Raw genomic sequence first — 13,008 nt, forward strand, 5'->3', positions numbered from 1 at the left:
CCCTTCTCACCAATGGTCTCACCAGCCATTTAATTGAATACTTTACACAGAGCAAGTGCCCATAAGAAACGTGAATGATCCATTATGATGACATTGACTGGGTTTCTATGGGGCTCCGAGCCCCCTGCCAGGTGTGGGGGCTATGACATTTACTGAGAGACGGGTCCACTCCCTCCCAGGGCCCATGGAAGAGAAAGAGCAGCCCCTGTGGCAGGCAGCTCTGCACCGAAGGGAAGCTGCGGTCCAGAGAGGTTCAGATGTTTCTCCAGGCCACACAGCCAGTAAGTAACGGGGCTGAGCCTCCAGCCAGGATTCCCTGATTCCAGAGTTAGTGCCTGTAACCCTCTAGGGCCTCGCTCATCACCCAGACCCCACCCTGGTCCCAAGACTGCAGAGCTCAGCTGTTCTCGAAAGCCTCTACATTTAATAAGCTTAGGCAGACAGAGTCCCTCGAACTGTCCATGAGGAAGGGGCATTGACGCAGGAGCTAGAGGCCTGGGTTCTTGGCCTCACTGCACCACTAACACCTAGACAAAGTCCCTTCTCTAGGGACATGACTTTTCTCCTCTGCAAAGTGAAGAGAACCATTTCGCTGAATTATGAAGATCACAGGATATAAAGGATGGGGTGGGGGGGCTTTGCCAAGTACGTGGTGATTTTCCTGTCTGGAATTTCATGCTGTGGATGGATCCTGGCATTAAATCCTGTCTGGGTTCCAACGGGCCCTGACTGGCTTCTTTGCCAGCCAGTGCCCCCTCTCCGTACCCTGCGTTAGCCCCCAGAGTCAGCTTCCTGAAGAAGGCCTTGCGTCTTGCCACCCCCCACAGTGACCCCTCAGCAGTTCCCACTGGCCCAGGGCAGCCAATGAGTTAAGACTCCTGGGAACCTGGTCCTCACCTCTGCCTCCTGACTCTTTCCCAACCCAGACCCATGTCAGCCTGGCACCCTCAGGCCTCGGGAAGCTTTCTTGCCCCAAGTGAACTGAACTAGTACCGCCCTCACTTCCACCATCACTTACTGGAGAGAAAGGCCCCTGGGCTTTGGTGCAAATACTTGCTACTCTACTGGCAACAGCTCAGTGAACTTTTTTTTTTTTTAAGATTTTATTTATTTGGGAGAGAGAGAGAACACAAACAGGGGGAGGGACAGAGGGAGAAGCAGACTCCCCACTGAGCCAGGAACCCAATGCAGGACTCGATCCCAGGACCCCGGGATCATGACCTGAGCCAAAGGCAGATGCTTAACCAACTGAGCCACCCAGGCACCCCTCAGAGGCCTTTTTAGAAAGGAAGCTTTCTATGGGTTCTTGGCTGGGCTCTGGGAAGTAGGAGGGTTTCCAGGTAAGTGAGAGGTACTTGTCGAAATGCTAATTGTTTCATCGGGTGATAATAAAGTGGCCATGCATGGAGCACTTTACTCTGGGTCAGGTACCACGCTGGGGCTTACCATGCATTGCCTGCTTGTTCCTGACAATCAGACAACCGTTTGAGGCTGGTAGGGAGGCTGAGCTGTTTGCCTGAAGCTCTCCTCACTGCCCCCAACCCCGGCCGTGGCAGAGCTGGTATTCAAGCCTGGCCTGCCCGGCTCCAGCTTCTGTTCATAACTGGCTCTCAAGTCAATGTTTTCTATCCCCATCAACGGTGGAAGCTCCTGGGGGAGGGATATTTGGCCTCAGACAGCAGAGCTGAGCACAGGGCTATGTTCTTAACGGGCATTAGTGATTTTTGCTTTCTTGAACACTGGAGCGGTCCTGGTGAGATTCAGTGATGCATGGAGGTGGGGCGTGGATGTGTGCACGTGTGTGTACTCCCCCCCGAGCCTGGCAAGCCCAGCCCAGCTCATGCGGAGCCCATGACCATGGTAGGTCACCTGGAGCGCAGGAGGCACTCATAGGCGCGATTCCGCTGCTGATACTCGTGACTCGCTCTGTTTCCAATCCTTCGGGCAATCTGGTGGCCCCCAACTCGCGGCCGTTACTAAACTGATAGGTGTAGCTCATTTCATCCCAGAACTCTAGGGCTCAGTGACCCCTCTGTGTACGTGGATGGTGAGGGCTGGGGAGGTTTGATGTCCAGGAACACAGTTCACTAGCAAGGGGATCAGCACAGGAGGTTTTAAATGCAGACTTGAAGAAAGAGGAAACCCCAAAGCCCATTGCTTCCCACTTGCCAGCTTAGCAGAAGCTGCAGGAAGACAGCAGGGATCACCTGAATTTCCCAAGGTGGGCATCCTGGGACACAGCACTCCATCCCTGACCCTCACTGCCACAGCCTCACAAGTAAACACCAGCCTTTACCATCCAGGCTCCCTGCTAGGGATGGGAACGTAAGGAGAAGCCATATGGGTTAACACACTCGCGGATTCCACAGCTGCACACGGAGCCAGACCAATTGGTCTAAAATTCAAACCCCATCTTCCTTCACCTTCCAGCCTCTATGTGCTGACTCACGTCTTGAATGGACAGGGGGCCTGATCCAGAGCGGGACGTGGCAGCCCCTTCTATGTCCCCAACGCCCTGTTCAGCGCCCCTTCTATGTCCCCAACGCCCTGTTCAGCAGGACACTGCTCCCCAGGCCCTGTCCTCCTATGGGCCCAGGCAGGCACCCCAGCTGTGAGAAGGGTGGGCCACAGGTCCAGGAGCCCTCATTTCTGGCAGACCAACCTTCACCAGGGCCCCCTCTGACACATGAGACGTCCTGATCAGATCTCCGGTAATTGAGTTGCTTTGGGGGGTAAATTCCATCCAGATGTGGAGGGCGGGGTGGACTTCCTGAGCAAAGCAGGGGCGGGGTACTGAGACATGGGGGCCATGCAGCCAACTTGCCAAGCACCCAGGGGGCCTGGGCTAGAACATTGTTTTATGATAAAGCCAGAAGGAGAATTTCAGTGCCAGGACACGAATCTAACCCCCTCCCTTAGTGGGTAGATGGGGAAACTGAGGTGTGAAGATCCTAGGAGGAGAAGAGACTGGTCCAACATTGGTTGGTTGGTCTCACATCTCCTATCTAGCCAGATTTCTTAAGTCTGGGAGTTTTTATGGATGGAAGGAGGCCCTTGGATTAGAAGTTTCCCATCGGCCCTTGGATTAGAAGGTCAGGAACTGGGGTCATGGAGTAGGGAATCTGCAGGTGGGGGAAACTCTAATCACCTCCAGCTTAAATCCCCAACCAGAAAGTTCTGTATTTCATTTGCAGGGATTGGGGGGAGGGGAGGGCAGGAAGGGAGAAGGCTCCAAGGACAAGCCTGTAAACAACATGCCCCCTGCACCCCACCTGGCCCTTACTGGTGGTGGGAGAGCCTGGGCCTCTTTTCCCAGGGGAAGCCCCTCCGTACTTCTGTCCTTTGACCTCCTCCGGGCCACATACCTTCCTGGCTCCTTTGGGCTGGCTTACTGGAAAGCAGGAAGAGGCCAGCCAGGCGGGTGGGTTGGGTTGGGGGGGGCATGAGAACTTGCAGAGAATGAGAGGAAACAAGGGGGGGGGTTAATGGGCTGGGGGAGGACAGATTAAGAAGGGAATTTTTTTCCTCCTGCCTCATGTTTTGGCTGCCTTAGTGTGAACATGTCTAGGCGCCTTATCACAAAGGCCGGCATGGTCTGCACGAGAAAGAAAATAGCGTACAGTGGGAAAAATGACATCTTGATAAAATATCCCTGTGGAATGGCATTGTGGGTCTCTTATCAGCAGGCGGCTGGACCCCAAATACCTCTTGTCTGACGGTCCCCAGGCCCCTAGACCCCTCTTCTTCTTCCCCTTCCCTGGCCCTCTACCCCACTGCCTCTCCAGAGTGGCCTGTGCTGAAACTGGGACAAGTCAGGAGACCCGAGTTCTAGTCCTGTCTCTGCCACTGAGGCTGGGTGAGCTGGGCCAAATCCCTTCCTCTTCCTGGGCCTTGGTGTCCCTTCAGTAAAGTGTAGGAAGGCATGGATGGACCAGATAGTTTCTGAATATTCTTCCACCATGAATACTTCCTGATACTACCACCTTCACACTTTGCCATTCTATGCGTTGTGAAAATTCCCAATTCCCACCCAAACACCGTCACACATTAAATGTTTCTGATGAAACAAAAACAAAAACAAAAACCGCAGGGAAGTGGGTGGGGGGATGGGGTAACTGGGTGATGGGCATTTGGGGGCACTTGATGGAAGGAGAACTGGGTGTTCTATGCGACTGATGAATCTCCGAATTCTACCTCTGAAACTAGTCCTACACTAGATGTTCATTTAATTGGATTAAACTAAAGTTTTTTAAAAGTGCAAATCCCCTTCATTTCCATTAGACCTGGGAAGCTCTTGCCTGAACCCCAAGTAAAGCTATGCAGCTGAGAAAGAGGGTTCTTTTCAATTCTCACCGGAGGAGTCCAAGGAGAGCATAAGGCTTTCATTTCTCTTTGGATGCAAATATTGACCCCACAAAGTACTTCCTACATAAAAATCCTTGTAGAAAACAGGTAAGGGAAATGATGGAGGGATTGTGTCTTCTCTGACCCATGCCCTCATCCTCATCCCCCGCCCCCCACACCGGGAGTGTGCAAAACTCCAGGGTGGTAGCTGGAGGTCTGGATGCAGCCACGGGAGCTTGGCTCACCACTACCTCCTGGTGTGAACTTGGAGGACCCCTTCCTCTCTGCGAGCCTCCGTTTTGTCATCTGAAAAAAATTGGAGGGGGAGCGCCCACCACACCCACCTCACTAGCCACAGGCTATTGGGAGGTAAACTAAGCAGGAAATAGGAAAGTGTTCTGTCTGCCAACTGTAAGAGCTTCTTATCAATGTGGGACCTGGAGGACTCAGAGGGACCATCTAGCCCAGTCCTTCCTCACGCGGCTGGAGAAACAGAGGCCCAGAGAGATGCGCAGGGACAAAGTCACACAGTGAAGATAGCAGCAGAAACAGGGGCCAGAGGAGAGAGCCGGGGAGGTGGCAGGACCCTCTTCTCTGACCATCTGCCCTCTCTGAGGATGGCCTGTCCCAAGGCCAGGGGGCAGACTTGTGGGTTTTTGGAGACCCTGCCTGGCTTGAAGATTCAATATGAGCCCTCTGAGCTTTCCCTTCACATAGCCTCCCAGCCCTGAAGGGACGGGGCGAAAGCCCCTTTGTGTAGCCGCTGGGCCCCAGCTCTGACCGCGGTTTTGTTTCCTGAAGACCTTCACCGCCACCCCCCTTCACAGAGAAGCCCCATCTGCACCCCAGCTCCGCCCAGCCAGTCCCCCTCCCCCGCTGCCTTCTACAGCAGCCTCTGGCCTGTGAGTCTTGGCCTGCGCACAGCACTCCACAGAGCACCTCTGTCCTCTGGCTGTCTGGGTGGCAGGGTGTGGGCCAACACCCTGTGCAAGTGTGCAGGCTGGACCAATGCGGGCCGGGGCCAGCTTACCCGCACAGGGTGCCTCCTTGCTCCCAGCAGGGACAGCCCCTCCCCCATATCTGACTTCACAGATCACCTTGTTTTGTCCTGCTTTGTGACTCCAGAGCAGAGTCCCAAACAATCAGAACAGCCACAAGCGTTTTCACCTATAAGAATAGATCTGGCGGCTCCAGGTGCCTAGAGCAGAGGAAAGGCCCAGAAAGGAGAGGAGGCTGGCCTGAAGCCACACAGTGAACTAGAGGCTGAGCAGAGACAGACCCCAGGTGTCCAGGGATCTGTCTGCAATTCCGGCAAGCTGGGCCTCTGCAGGGAAGACACTTCCCTCCCGTCCAGGTTATGTCCCCACCTCTGCTCCCAGCATTGCCCACAGGCAACCTCTTCCCTGATCCCTGACTATAGATAGTGTACAAGTCAGGGCCACCCCAGGCAGTGTCCCCATCCCAGGTCCTAAGCCCTGCCCTGCAAATGAGGAAGCCAAAAATCAAGCCGTCAGATGTAGAGTTCAAAGAAATGGGAAAAGGGTCTGAACAGACTGGGAGGGCTTACCCTCATGACTGACAGATCTCTGAAGGACTGTCCTGGCCAAGAGCGGAGCACTTTGTTCAGAGGGCAAAGGTGAATCTACAGAAACCCAGCAGAAGGTCAAATTTCTGTTCAGGCTAAAGAAGGGCTTTCTCACCACCAACACTGCCCAAAGATGGAAAGAGATGTCTTAGGAGGTAGTGAGCACCCCATCACTGGAGAAGTGCAAGTGAGTTTCAGATTCCCACATGGGGCAGGCAGGGGCTAGGGGAGGTATTGGAGAAGACTCCCTCAAAAGCCCTTTTGTGTCCTGAGATGGTGTGATTTGAGCAAACGCATACAGTCACTCATGCTCACAAGCCACAACTACTCAAACACATGCCTGTTTGTGGGCTACAAGCAGGGTTAAGACTACACCCCTGTGGAGTGTCCTCTGTCCTCCCAGACATGGGGGTCACGGGGGATGGGGGTGCAGAACTGCATTCATTGGTCCCTGGCTAGGACCCAGGCACCACACCCTCTTGCTCAAGGAACCTTCCAGAATTTCCCCCAAGGGCATTACTCTTCCCCACCTCCAGATCCCCATGCCGGTATGCTAGTTGCTTGCCCTCATTCCACCTGGAATCAGGACAGCTTTTCTCAAGATTATTTTTGGTGGCGCGGGGACACTGCATGGAAACAGCTAATCTCCCAGCAGTGAGAGAGTTATTCCTTCAAAAGCTGTCTTTCATTCATCAAGGAAAGGGTTGCCAAATTTAGCAAATAAAAATACAGGACTCCCCGTTAAACTTGAATTTCAGATCAAAACCAAATTTCTTTAAGTATGACTATAGTCTATGCAACATTTAGGATATACTTATATGAAAATATTATTTCACTGTTTATCTGCAATTTAATTTTAACTGGGCACTTTGTATTTCTTCTGACAGCTCTAATCAAGGAGGCAGTCTTAGCTGGGTGCTAGCCTGTCTTTCTCTCACATTGGCTCATCTCGTTTGTTTTTATCAAAGAGAGAGCAAGTCTCAGGCTAACTAGAACTGAACAAGATTGCTTTGCTTTTGTTTTATTCCACGTTGCCACTCTGAGGGGCAAGGGATGGGAGTCTTGCATTTGCAACAGCAGGACAAAGTTCTTTTCTAAAGAAATGTATTCAGCTTTTTAAAAGGAGACGATTTAAAGAAAAATGTTAGATAAGTGGAATCACAGGCTAAACACAGATATGACAAAAACCAGGAAGGCAGAGCCCAAGGGACTAGCTAAGAAGATGTTGACCCTCTTCCCCATCTGTGAGCTCCTAGGCAGGGTCCCTTCCTCCCTGCCTTGGTCCCCTGTGCCCTATGCCCTGTGCCCTAGAAGTCTCCAGCCCCCGGGGCAGGCCCTCAGGAGACATAGAGGCTCAGTGGCCTGGGCCATGTGTTGCAATGGATCTTGGGGCGATCCTTCAGTCTGTCCTCCATCGCTGAGGTCCCCCGAGCCCCTTTATATAAAACAGCCTCCCCAGCCTGGGCTCGACTTCAGAGAGGCTGTTTCTGAGGAGGCAGCCGCCAGGGACTTCTCAATGTGTTTCCAAGTCAAATCCAAAGCTTTTCAGCTTTGCCAGGAAACCAACCCCCCCTTTCCCACCCTGGCTGCCTCCGGGAGGGAGGGCGGCAAGGCCACATCCTCTCAGACACGGCTCCCCTGCCTCTTGAGCCTCCTGGCCCAGACCTCATCGGGGCCCCACCCCACGCCTGGCACGGTGTTTCCATCCGCCCCCACACCCTCCCGCAGAGGCTGGAGTCCGAGGTGGGGAACGAGGGGAGGAGCCTAGGAGGATCTCATTCCCCGGAGGCGGTGATGGCCGAGGTCCTTGCTTTGAGCCCACTGGACAGGGGTAGGGCCCTGTGTCAGCAAGGCTACTCCTCACGAGCCCCTCCGCTCAGAAACCCCTTCCCCCACCCCATCACCAACAACAAGGATAGGAGCTGTTCTTTCTGAGACTGCATCAAATACGATGCTAAGTGCTTGCAGGAATCTTCTCGGTTCCCCTCACAGGGACCGTCGGGGGTGGGAATGTCATCACCCTGTTTTACAGAGGAGAAAGCTGAAGCTGGGAGGTGTTAAGTAACTTGATCGAGGTCACACAGCTCAAAGGGACAGAGCCCAGGATTTGAACCCTCCCAGAGGAACTGCCCCTCCTGCCTCAGTTGCCAACAACATGTTGGCCCCAGGAGGGTTCTGGGAGGCAAGGTGGGGAAGCTGAGGGACCAACATGGCCGCCACGTTCAGTCAGTCACAGGAGAAATCCCCTTCGTGGCCTCCCCCCGAGTCTGGACAGCATCTGAGAGGGGGCACTTCACCAATTTTGTGTGCAGCCTGGGGTAGCCCCTTGCCCCCCTCTGGGTCTCTGGTCCCCTCCCACCACAGGGGCCTGGGCCAGGCAGCGATGGTCTTTGCACTCTCCCTCCGGGAGCCTGTGGTCCCAGCACGCGTGCAGCTGGGGGAGCACGTCAGGTGGGCAAGGCCTGGGGACCATCGCAGCTTGACTCCCCTCTTGATCCTCAGCAAAGATGCTTCTCCCCGAGGCAGAGCCGGCTCGGCCCAGACATCAAAGGGCCTGCACGGCTGGTGCTTTGATGGGAGTCTTGTAAAGTAATAGGAAACATGAGGATGACACTGCCCCAGCCCAAAGCACAAGACTTGGAGAAATGAAAAGAAGAAACTCTTGGCAGCCCTCAGCACGGGTTTTGGCTGAACTCGGGCCCCTCACAGCTGCCGACAGCCTGTCCTCTCTCCACTAGGCTGCTTGTGGCCCGTGCAGGGTTGCGAATCCTGGGCCTGGCGGTGGGCCTGACGGCCTCCCCCACAGCAAAGGAACACGTTCACTGGGGCCCCTTCCTCCCAGGCTCCCTTAGGCATTGCTGGGAGCCCCAGCGCCTGGAGCTCACAGGGGCTTCCGAGGAACTCTCCCTTGAGGATCTTCTAGCCCTGCCTCGACCTTGAGACTGTGTGGCTACTAACCGCATAGCCTGCTCTTTCCACCCCCTCCCTCAAAAACAATCGACCTGAGTTTAGAAACCTGTCACCCCCTGTTCAAAACTGGCTGGGGGCAGCTTGGTGCTGCCGTCGGAGTGCTGAGAGCTGGTTTCTCCCACCCAGCACAACCACCTCTGGGAATGTAGTCGGCTTGTACCGGCCCACGTGCTCAAAGGTGGACGCAGGAGGATCTGTTCATCCCAGGATTGTTTGTGGAACCAAAGGCCTTGAAAAATTGTCACTGTTAATTAGGAGGGACTGGGTAATGAAGAGCAGTGTCCACACAGCACAGCAGCGCTGGGCAGGAACGATCTGCAACACGTATTTTGCAACAAAATGGTGTGTCCCATAGGCTTCCATTGTGTCAAAAGGAGGGGTGGATCCCTTGAATAAATGTAGCAGAGACTATCTCTGGGAGGATCTAGAAGACTTAACAATAAGGGTCACTTCTAGGGAGGGAACTTAGGGGAGCATTGAGTTGTATCAATTGCTTTTTTTTTTTTTAAAGGTATATGCAATAGGAATTTTTTTAAGATCAAAAAAAAAAAAAAAAATGGGAAAGCCTTACTTAACAAAAAGTTTTCCTACTTTCTAGAGGATAAAGTCCAGAGGCTTCAGTCTGACTTTATGGCCCCAGGAGTCCCTGTGACTGCTAGTCCAGCTACCTCTTCTGTCCTTTGCCCCCTTCCTGCACCCCACCCCATACCTGTGCCATGGGGCTGTTGCCTGACTCCATCTCTGGCCTTTGATAAACACACGCATACACACACACACACACACACACACCAGACTCCCCTCCTCTTCTGATTCCCACGGTCGGGTGTCCAAGGGCCTCTGAGTACACTTAACCCCCGCTTTCTTCCAGGGCCACCGCAAAGCCCCCTTTCTTGCCAACATGTAGAACCCATTTTCCTTGAGGCTGGGATCAAACCAGCCCAGTCTGCCTCTGAGAGGCTTCTCCCCGACTAAACCTACCCCTCCCCAGCTTCAGGAGTTGGGATTACAGGTGTCCAGGCGGGTGTAAACGTTCTAGCCAAGGGATGAGGAGCCAGAAACTCGGCCCTACAGCCTCTTCCCTGGGGAACCCCAAGAGTGCTAAATCGGGCCCAGAGGTAGAGCTGAGGGCCAGCTGGCTCATGAGGGAGGTGCAGGCTGGTCTTCCCACTCCAGATCTGGAGCCTTACCTACCCTCCACCCAGGACGCGGCCTGGCATCCACTCTGACAGCTCCAATAGGCTTTGAGAAAGGTGTGGGAAGGTATCTGTACCCAGATCTGACCTTCCCAAGAGCACAAAAAAAAAACCCCCTAGATTTTAAACCTTTTCTTCTAAAGAGGAACTGGAGGCCCAATGACTTGTCCTGCGTCACATAGAAACCATGGGAAAGACGGGACTGGAACACGGGACTTTGACCCCTCCCCAGAGGCTGTTTTGCACAGTGTTTAGGAAACAGGGATCGGGCGTCACCTGATTTGCTGTGTGGTCTTGGACAAATCTACATCACTTTTCTAAATTCATCTGCTCATCGCTCATAAGAGGGAGCTGAGCTCTGTAGCTGCCCCTTCTAATCATGATGCTGAGCTCTTCTATTCTAGCAGGATAATGCAATTTTTAAAAGTAGGACTTCAGCAACCTGGAGTTTTATGATTATTAATATTTTTAGAGTCTAAAAACTTCTACCCAGCCATCCTTTCGTGTGCACCTCTGTCCCCCGACCCATCCACCCACCTACTGACCCATCCAACACCCATTCAGGAACACCTTCCACACACTCACCCTTCTACTCACCTACCCATCTGCCCCATTGCACACGAGCGCGCGCACACACACACACACACACACGCACGCACCTGCCCACTCACTCATTTGTTCAACAAATAGCTCTTACTATACACCGGGGCCTGTGGACCCTGATGAATGGGAATGACTCATCTCCCTCCTTTTCGGAGCTCTCAGCTAGAAGGGGCCCAGTAGCCATCACATAATCCCACAAATGAGAACAGAATTACAAACAACGCTAGGCAAGGCCCCAGGTCTAGAAGGGCCATTCTGAAGGAGTTCGATCAAACCTCCAGTGTGTGGTAGGAGCTGGAGAGGAAATACTGAGCAGCTTTCCCAAGGAGGGGTTACCAGAGCTGGGAATGGCAGGAGGAGGCGGCAGTGAACCAGAAAGCAGGGTGGAAAGGGAAGGCTTGTGTGTTCGGAGGTTCCTGACGTAATCGCTCCCCGTTCCTGCCACAGCGCGCTGGATTCTAACGCCTATGATTTGGGAATTCGACTGAGCCCCTGAGACAGGGCTGGTCTCAGCTGCCCTGCCTACCCTAGACAGAGACGAGCGGCACAAGTGGAGTTCCCCTTCTCCCTGCTCCGTCTGCCAGCCTCTGGCACTCACCTCCGCCAGCCTGGTGTCTTGGGCTGCAGTTGCCCCATGTGTCAGGGAGCTTGATGTCCACGGGTCCCGAGGACCTTCGGGGTCTGGTTCCTGCTCCTGTCCTGCCAGTGTCCCTCTCCAGGGATGGCGTAGTCACTAGGGGCCTCTTGGCTCCTCCTTCCACAGCACCTGGTTGATGAGAACTTTGCCCAGCTCAAGGTTTCCTGGGGCTTCTCTGGGGCCAATCCTGTACAGTTCTTAAGAGTACTCCAGACCAGAGCACCAGGGCCAAGTTCACGCATCAGACCCTCCTTCAGGAAGGGACCAGAGGGATTTCAAGAGCTTGTCTGGTTCCCCTCAGAATGGTCTGTTCCCTTGTTGGTGCCGGGGCTCACAGGTATCTTGGCTTTAAGCTGTACCCACAGGATGCTTGCCTCTCTCCTCCCATCCTTTTAAAAGTCTGCTTGGACCCCAGCTTGCCAAAGCCTTCACAAGTTGGCTGACACAATCCCTTCTTCATCCAAGGCTGTATGGCCTCATGACAGAGCTTGGGTTTTGGAGAAAAAGGCCTGGGTTTGAGTTCTGACTAGCTGTGCGTCTTGGTTTCCTTCCCTGTAAACGGGGGAAAGATAAGAGTACCTATCTTCTTGGGTCATCAGGAGGAGTAAAAAAGAGAAAGCATACAAAATGCCTGGAGCCACGGCATCAACGGTAACCCAGTGGCGCGACAGTTCCTGTTCACGCTGCTCTGTAGGAGGTCCACGTCTGAGCCCCGTATCCGGGGTATGGACAACCATTAGCTCTCGTGGTTGGGCCCAAGCTTGTCTCCCCAAGCAAAGCCCCGACCTTGGCTTAGGAGACTTGGCTGTTAGGCCTGGCTCTGCCACCCACTCCTGGGGTGACCTTGAGCAAGGTTATCCTCTCGGCCTCATAGGACCCGCTAAGCTGTCGGTCCCTCGATGATGGGAGCCTAGGCTACTCTCCCCGCCGAGGCCCAGTGTTAACCTCAGTGCCAGACACATGGAAGTAAGGCCTCAAGGCTGGCTTGAGAGGGCAAAGGAGGAGAAAGAGAGGAGATGAGGGGGGTGGTCAAGGAAGGGACGGTGCCACCCCTTCTCTTCAGAAGCTCCATCTGGGGAAAGTGCTTGTTCTCCCTGAGAAACCAACACAGTGGTTAGCAAGCTTGGATTTACTGTGTCTCTGGCTGCCTGAGTCTGGACAAGCCTCGTCTGTTCAGCTGTGTACCAAGGGCTGGGTGAGGAGGCTTAGAGGGACTCAGGCGGCAAGGGCTCCCTCCTTGGCCCCCAGCAGCCTGGGCAGGAATGCAGGGGTGGGGAGCCAGAGGGGGTCAGGGTGTGTACCCGTGGGAGTGCGAGTGCAGGAGAGGGGCCCCCTGTGTGCCCAGGGCGGGGCTCTTCTGCTTACCACCTCTGTGACCTTAGGCAAGTGACCTCACCTCCTCTGGGCCATGAGGGGGCCTGTTCCTGGGGGCATTAAATGGTGTATGGGAAAAGCCCAGGACCTAGGAAATGCTCAATAAATGTGCTCTTACAATAATTGTTATTGTGTGGATGCTTGGGTGGCTCAGTGGATTAAGCTTCTGCCTTTGGCTCAGATCATGATCTCAGGGTCCTGGGATCAAGTCCCGCATTGGGCTCTCTGCTCAGCAAGGAGCCTGCTTCTCTCTCTCTCTCTCTCTCTCTGCCTGCCTCTCCGCCTACTTGTGATCTCTCTCT

General features: G+C 54.1%; 1 long non-coding RNA gene across 1 annotated transcript in view; it reads left to right on the plus strand.

Annotated features, from left to right (window-relative positions):
* The window catches only part of LOC309862410, a 50,992-nt gene that overhangs the window by 16,211 nt on the left and 21,773 nt on the right, over positions 1–13,008 (plus strand). Inside the window, exon 5 of the long non-coding RNA XR_014310510.1 lies at positions 180–281. This is a non-coding gene — a long non-coding RNA (uncharacterized lncRNA). The remainder of the gene's footprint in view (positions 1–179; positions 282–13,008) is intronic.

Source organism: Mustela nivalis (genome assembly GCF_964662115.1).
Source record: "Mustela nivalis genome assembly, chromosome: 3".
NCBI classification, from domain to species: Eukaryota; Metazoa; Chordata; class Mammalia; order Carnivora; family Mustelidae; genus Mustela; species Mustela nivalis.